Source organism: Chanodichthys erythropterus, chromosome 4 (genome assembly GCF_024489055.1).
Source record: "Chanodichthys erythropterus isolate Z2021 chromosome 4, ASM2448905v1, whole genome shotgun sequence".
Classification (NCBI taxonomy): domain Eukaryota; kingdom Metazoa; phylum Chordata; class Actinopteri; order Cypriniformes; family Xenocyprididae; genus Chanodichthys; species Chanodichthys erythropterus.
Window position 1 is genome coordinate 8812037 of NC_090224.1, and position 6000 is coordinate 8818036.

Consider the following 6000-nt stretch of genomic DNA (forward strand, 5'->3'; position numbering starts at 1 on the left):
CAGGGCATTGAGAGAGCGGTGTGGGCTTGGAGAATGCAGAGAAGCACACACAGAGGCAGATACAGATAGACCTGCATGGCACAATAATTAATCAGACAGCAAGCTAACGCTAACAAGTAATGCATCAGTGTGGTGGAGACCTGGGTTATGGATGATGGGAAGAGAGAGAGTTTCTCTGGATGAGACAGATTTGGTGCACCTGGGCAGAAAATCACATGTGCTGCTCCCAGACGCCAGGATCATGAATCACCTCCACACTGAATGAGGACTGCACTGCTTCCATGTCATTTCATCTTGGCCAAGAGACACACACAGTCCACAGACTTGCTAATGTGGGGGCAAACATATTTGTGGAGGAAAGGAAAGACGCTTCTTACTTTCTTGTTTTTAGCTGTTTGTTAAATAAGTTATAATTGTTTCACTTTTATTAAAAGGGAAAGTGATGGCAATCAGTTTTCATGTCCTTCAATTCATTTAGTATTATAAATAATTATAGACTACAACAGTTAATTCTGTTCCTCTAACTTGACTGGCAGAACTTTCCAAGAGTGTTGGCAGCGTTGATGAGTGTTGATATATACTGTATATTGATAGTATATGAAAACCATAAATACAATAGAGAAATTTAAATATTAAAACCTGCCTTCCCTTATTTACTCCTTTCATTTGTTCCGGATGAATATTGATAGTGTTAAAAGGCTTGAATTTCAGCATGGGATTGCATGTATTGCACATAATTTTACAGATTTCTTTTGCCCCAGAATACTCTAGCTACTGCATAACAACACCATAGCAAGCACCCAGAATACCTTAGCAACCATCCTGAGTACCTTAGCAACTGCATGCAACACCTTAGCAACCATCCCAAATACCCTAGCAACCGCTAAGCAACACCTTAGCAACCACTCAGGGTACCCTAGCAACTGCATAGCTGCACCTTAGCAACTACCCCGAGTACCTTAGCAACTGCATAGCAACACCTTAGCAACCACCCCAAATACCCTAGCAACCGCATAGCAACACCTTAGCAACCACTCAGGGTACCCTAGCAACTGCATAGCTGCACCTTAGCAACTGCCCTGAGTACCTTAGCAACTGCATAGCAACCACCCAGAATACCCTAGAAACCACATAGCAACACCCTAGCAACCATCCTGAGTACCTTAGCAATTGAATAGCAACACCTTAGCAACCACCCTGAGAACCCTAGCAACCACATAGCAATCACTCCCACACTTACATACTCTTACATTCTCACTCAGGCTGACAAGCTTTTAAAACTACTCCAAACTTTCTGGCTATGCTTTTTCAAGCCAACTTAAAGTTTGTCTACAAACTTTACTCTTCTAGTTAAAATATTATTATCATAGATACACAGAATAGATGAATGATACCAACTGCACTTTCTCGGACTCTCATCCCAGCGAGTTGACACACAAACCTGCCTTTCCTTTACTTACTCCTTTCATTTGTTCCAGATGAATATTGTTAGTGGGCTACAAGGCTTGAATTTATGTACTGTGCATAATTTTACTCATTCCTACAGATTTTTTTGATCACACCCAAAGTGCATGCATAAAGACACCTCTCTGCTTATTGCGAGTATTCACATAAACACAGTGAGACATGTTTTAAGGGAACGTAAACAGTTGAGAAAGAAAGCGCACGTGTAACTGTATAATGGATCTATGCGTCAGGTCTTAAAGGGGTCATAAATCGAGAAATCAACTAGCTTTTGATACATAAGAGGTCATCATACTATAAGAATATCCTGTAAGTTTCAGAACTAAAAACTTCCTTGTTAGTCTAATAAAAGCTTTTATTGACACCGGGCCCATAGGGTGACCAGACGTCCCGTTTTTCCCGGGACATTCTCCATTTCAGCTCCATTTTTAGTGTCCTGATTTATTAAGAAAAAATCATGTTTTGTCCTGTATTTCATCTTTCCTAAAATTTCTGGGTAATCATAGAATGAGTAGTAGAAGTGGTCACGCAAGAACAGCCCAATCGTTATAGAACAAAATTATCATCCAATCACAATTTGTTATTGATCACTTGCCATTAGTGAAGGCTGGATAGGCGGAATCGCGCTGAGTGACACACACCAGATGTGCTCTCACTCGTGCGCGCTCTCTCTCTTTCCTTGTGCACGATTCCCTTGAGTCTGAATGGTCAAATGCACACATAGTTTTTCTATCTCATGTAAATACAGTCGGTTATAACTTATGGCTTAAGTGGACATAAACAGGTGGGTAAAAATTGGATATGTGTCAGTATATTACATCCATGAATTCGGTCTTAAAGGGACAGTGGCCTAATTAAATATTTGTCTGTCATTAATGTAAATCAAACAACAAAAGATGTTAAATAAACATATACATGGTAAATAAACCTACTGTATCTGATAAACAAGTTTATTTAATTTATATGTCTATTGTATTTGTCGTATTGTTTGTAAATTTCTTGTATCATGGTCATTTAAATGGTGATTAAATTATAGAAAGGATCAAAGAACGCTCCCTTTGCAATTACTGGAGCTGTCAATCAAACAGCGTGAGTTTATTAGTGACTTAGTTCTGGACACGCACCAAAACTCCTGTTTTATTCAACCATAAAGCCATTTTATTTATCCCGTGGTTACATCACATTACTTTGCACTATTAGTTACGATGAAAGCATTGACGAGATCACTAATTTCATGCGCACAACAACATGTCTGTGATTGGCTACAATGTTCATCACTGCAATCTTTCATGCCACAATCTAAATATAATGCCATAGATCTAAATGTAATGCAACACTTTTCATGATTAGTTAACCTTGAGACTGTAATAGTAAAAACGTGCCAAAAGTTTTCGAGAGAGTAATACTTAGCTATTTCAAATGGAAAGATGTTAGCCAATCACAGCAGTGGGCGTTTACACTGAAGTCTCACAGCAGACATGCCCCTTAAAACAGAGTGTTCAAATAAAAGGGCTAAAATCAGGGTAGGAAAAATATCTTTTATTTCTAAATTATGACAATTTTTGATGTAAAAAAGCATACTAACATAAGTGCACCCGAGGAAACATTATATAAAACAACGCTGTTCATGACTCCTTTAAAGTGACAGCAGCCAAATATACCTGCTGCCAAATTATGAGATAATATTATGGTATCAATGCTCCATGGTATCAATGTCAAAATTGTGACCAGTGAAAATGCTGAGTGGCTAGTAACTTCAGAAAACCACTAGCCACAGTGGCTGGTGAGCAAAAAAAGTTAATGTTATTATATATTTATATATAATATAATATATTTTATATATTATTAGGGGTGTGACGAGACAGGCATCTCACGACACGACACGACACGAGACGAGACTCGAGATTGAGTTCACGAGACGAGACAAGATTTTTACACACTATTTTTTAGAAATCCTCAATGGCGAAATACACGACTAGAAAAAATATTCTGCACGTGTATTTGAAATGTTTTAACTAATCATCTTATAATGAATGTCATTTCAGTTCTACTTTCTGAGTATGAATTATCATATGCAGTAAAAGACAGCAATACTCAAGTACTGTAAAAGGTTTTGCCACTAACTCAACTGACTGACTTCTCTTCTGTATGATTTCAGTCTCTTCAGACCTGAGAACTGTACATGATTTATGAGCTTCTACAACTTTTGACCTCCTAACTGAACTCCTTTCCACAAACTGATCATAGAAATAAAAACAGTATGAATAAAAATTGTAACACTTTACAATAAGGTCTCATTTATTAACATTAACGTATTAACCAACATCAACTAACAATGAGCAATATATTTGCTACAGTATTTATTAATCTTTGTTTATGTTAGTTAATAAAAATAGTCATTCATTGTTAGTTCATGATAGTTCACAGTGCATTAACTAATGTTAACAAATGAAACTTTATTGTTTGTGCTTAATAAGATTAAGAGAAAACTGTTATTCATTTTTATGGTAACACTTTACAATAAGTGCAACCATAATCGCACTCTCTCAATATTCAAAGTGCAAGTAAGACCAAAGTTTTACAGAGCTGAGAGATGGTTACAACTACACTGCCCAGCCTGAAATAGCTTACATATTGGGAGATATTTGTATTCATCAGGGAGCCGCTTTCAAAATGCGGGGTATTGAAATCCCGTTTGAATGCGCGCCCGCGTTTACTTTCACTTTCAGCGATCGCGCGACATCACAAGACTACTTTTCGCCTCGACGAGAAATCTCGTCACATTTTAGTCTCGAGATCTCGTCACACCCCTATATATTATATATTTTTACTACTATTATATTTTTGCTACATTATGACAATGTCCCTTTGTCCCTTTAAATTTAAAACTAATTTCCCTTTAAAACCAAAGATGAAAAAGAATCCTTCTAGAAATTGACGGTACCAATTAGCTGAAATGCTTTTCTGTTTTGTGGTCTCTTGACTTGCTATCTTATACATGATCATCATTCGCACAGACAAGCATTTTTTGCCAGTAGGAAAACGGATTGTGTGTTAAGCAGGTGTGCGGTTATCTTCCAGTGAAGATCGCACAGAAGGGCATGCTAAGCAAAAGAACAACGATACACAGATTTTATACCTGCTGAGTAAGTGGATACAGAAGCTTTTAAATAGGTTATTGAGGGCGGTCAGAGCCTAATTGCTTTTAATTTCACACAGGGTGTCCACTAGCCCAATTAATTACAGTGCAAATGAGTCCTTTATAAAGTCCTTTATACCCGTTGTCCTTGATTTTGAATCATGTAACTGATAAAGTATTCAATGGGAGTAAGTGGCCACTTCTCCAATTCTAATTAGAGCTTGAAAAAAAAAAGGTGAGGGTTGGAGGCAGTCATCTGTATATGGTTTTCCTCCAATCGCACCCTCCGCATTTAACAAGAACCAATCTCCACTGACAGGAAATGAAGCATTACCATTTTAAATGACCTAGGCTATTGCGATGAGGAGAGAGGCAGGATGTATTTGTATGCAGGACAAGTGCCAGGCGCATGACAATGTCAAACTCGGTGACAACACATTGGAAATGACTAACCGAGAGAGAGAGAGAGACAGAACGCTTGGGCTTAGGGCAGCTCACGGGGTGAAAATAATCCTTTTAGCAAACATTCAGCAGTAATGTGGAGATAATTACTTGGAAATGTCATGGTTTTATCGCAGCCATGCACAGAAATGTAATTTCATTCAGACTGAAAATGTGACAACATTTTTAAATGGGGTCGCTTACACTCAAATCATTTCACATTTATTTTGCTATGCATGCATCTTCTTGTGAGCCTTCAGAGTCAATTCAAAATATCATTTACAACACAAATCCTGCACAATGTTTTATTTATTTTTTGAAAAAGCATTCTTGTAATACTTCCCATAATCACAATTAACAAGCACAGAATATGCATAAAACAAAGGCTACACTTACATTGAGGATGAAACTGATTTGATTTGACTTCCCACAATCCCACTGAGGAAGCAAAGCACAGACCAACATATCAAACACAGATGGACAGGTTATTTAATATAGACCATCAAAAGCATGCTGTGTACGTTTGATAGTATTGGAACAAATTGCTTTCTTATGTGGGTCAGATGAAAAATTGCTCCTCAAAAGCAGCAGAAATAAGGACCATTTGCCCTGCTGCCCTGTTTGAAATCACTTGCTAGGCCCATATCATATCTCACTCCTGTAGTCCCAATGGGCTGCCCTCTATCAATGCTCTTCACTGAATACACCCCTGTATCTACCCTATAATGATTTGCAGTTGACAGGCCATTCCACAAAGATGGGTTTTTATTTAGAACCATTTCCAATAAAAAACAAAACAAAATTCCTTCCTTCTTATTCAGCATTGCCACAACACAGTTTCTGAAGCACAGCACATCCAGTAGAAACACGTGTAATTAAAGATGCATGTACTTGCTTTATATGTAGTTGAGGCCAAGTATTGCATTGCATTTATGCCACCACTAAAAACACTGTAA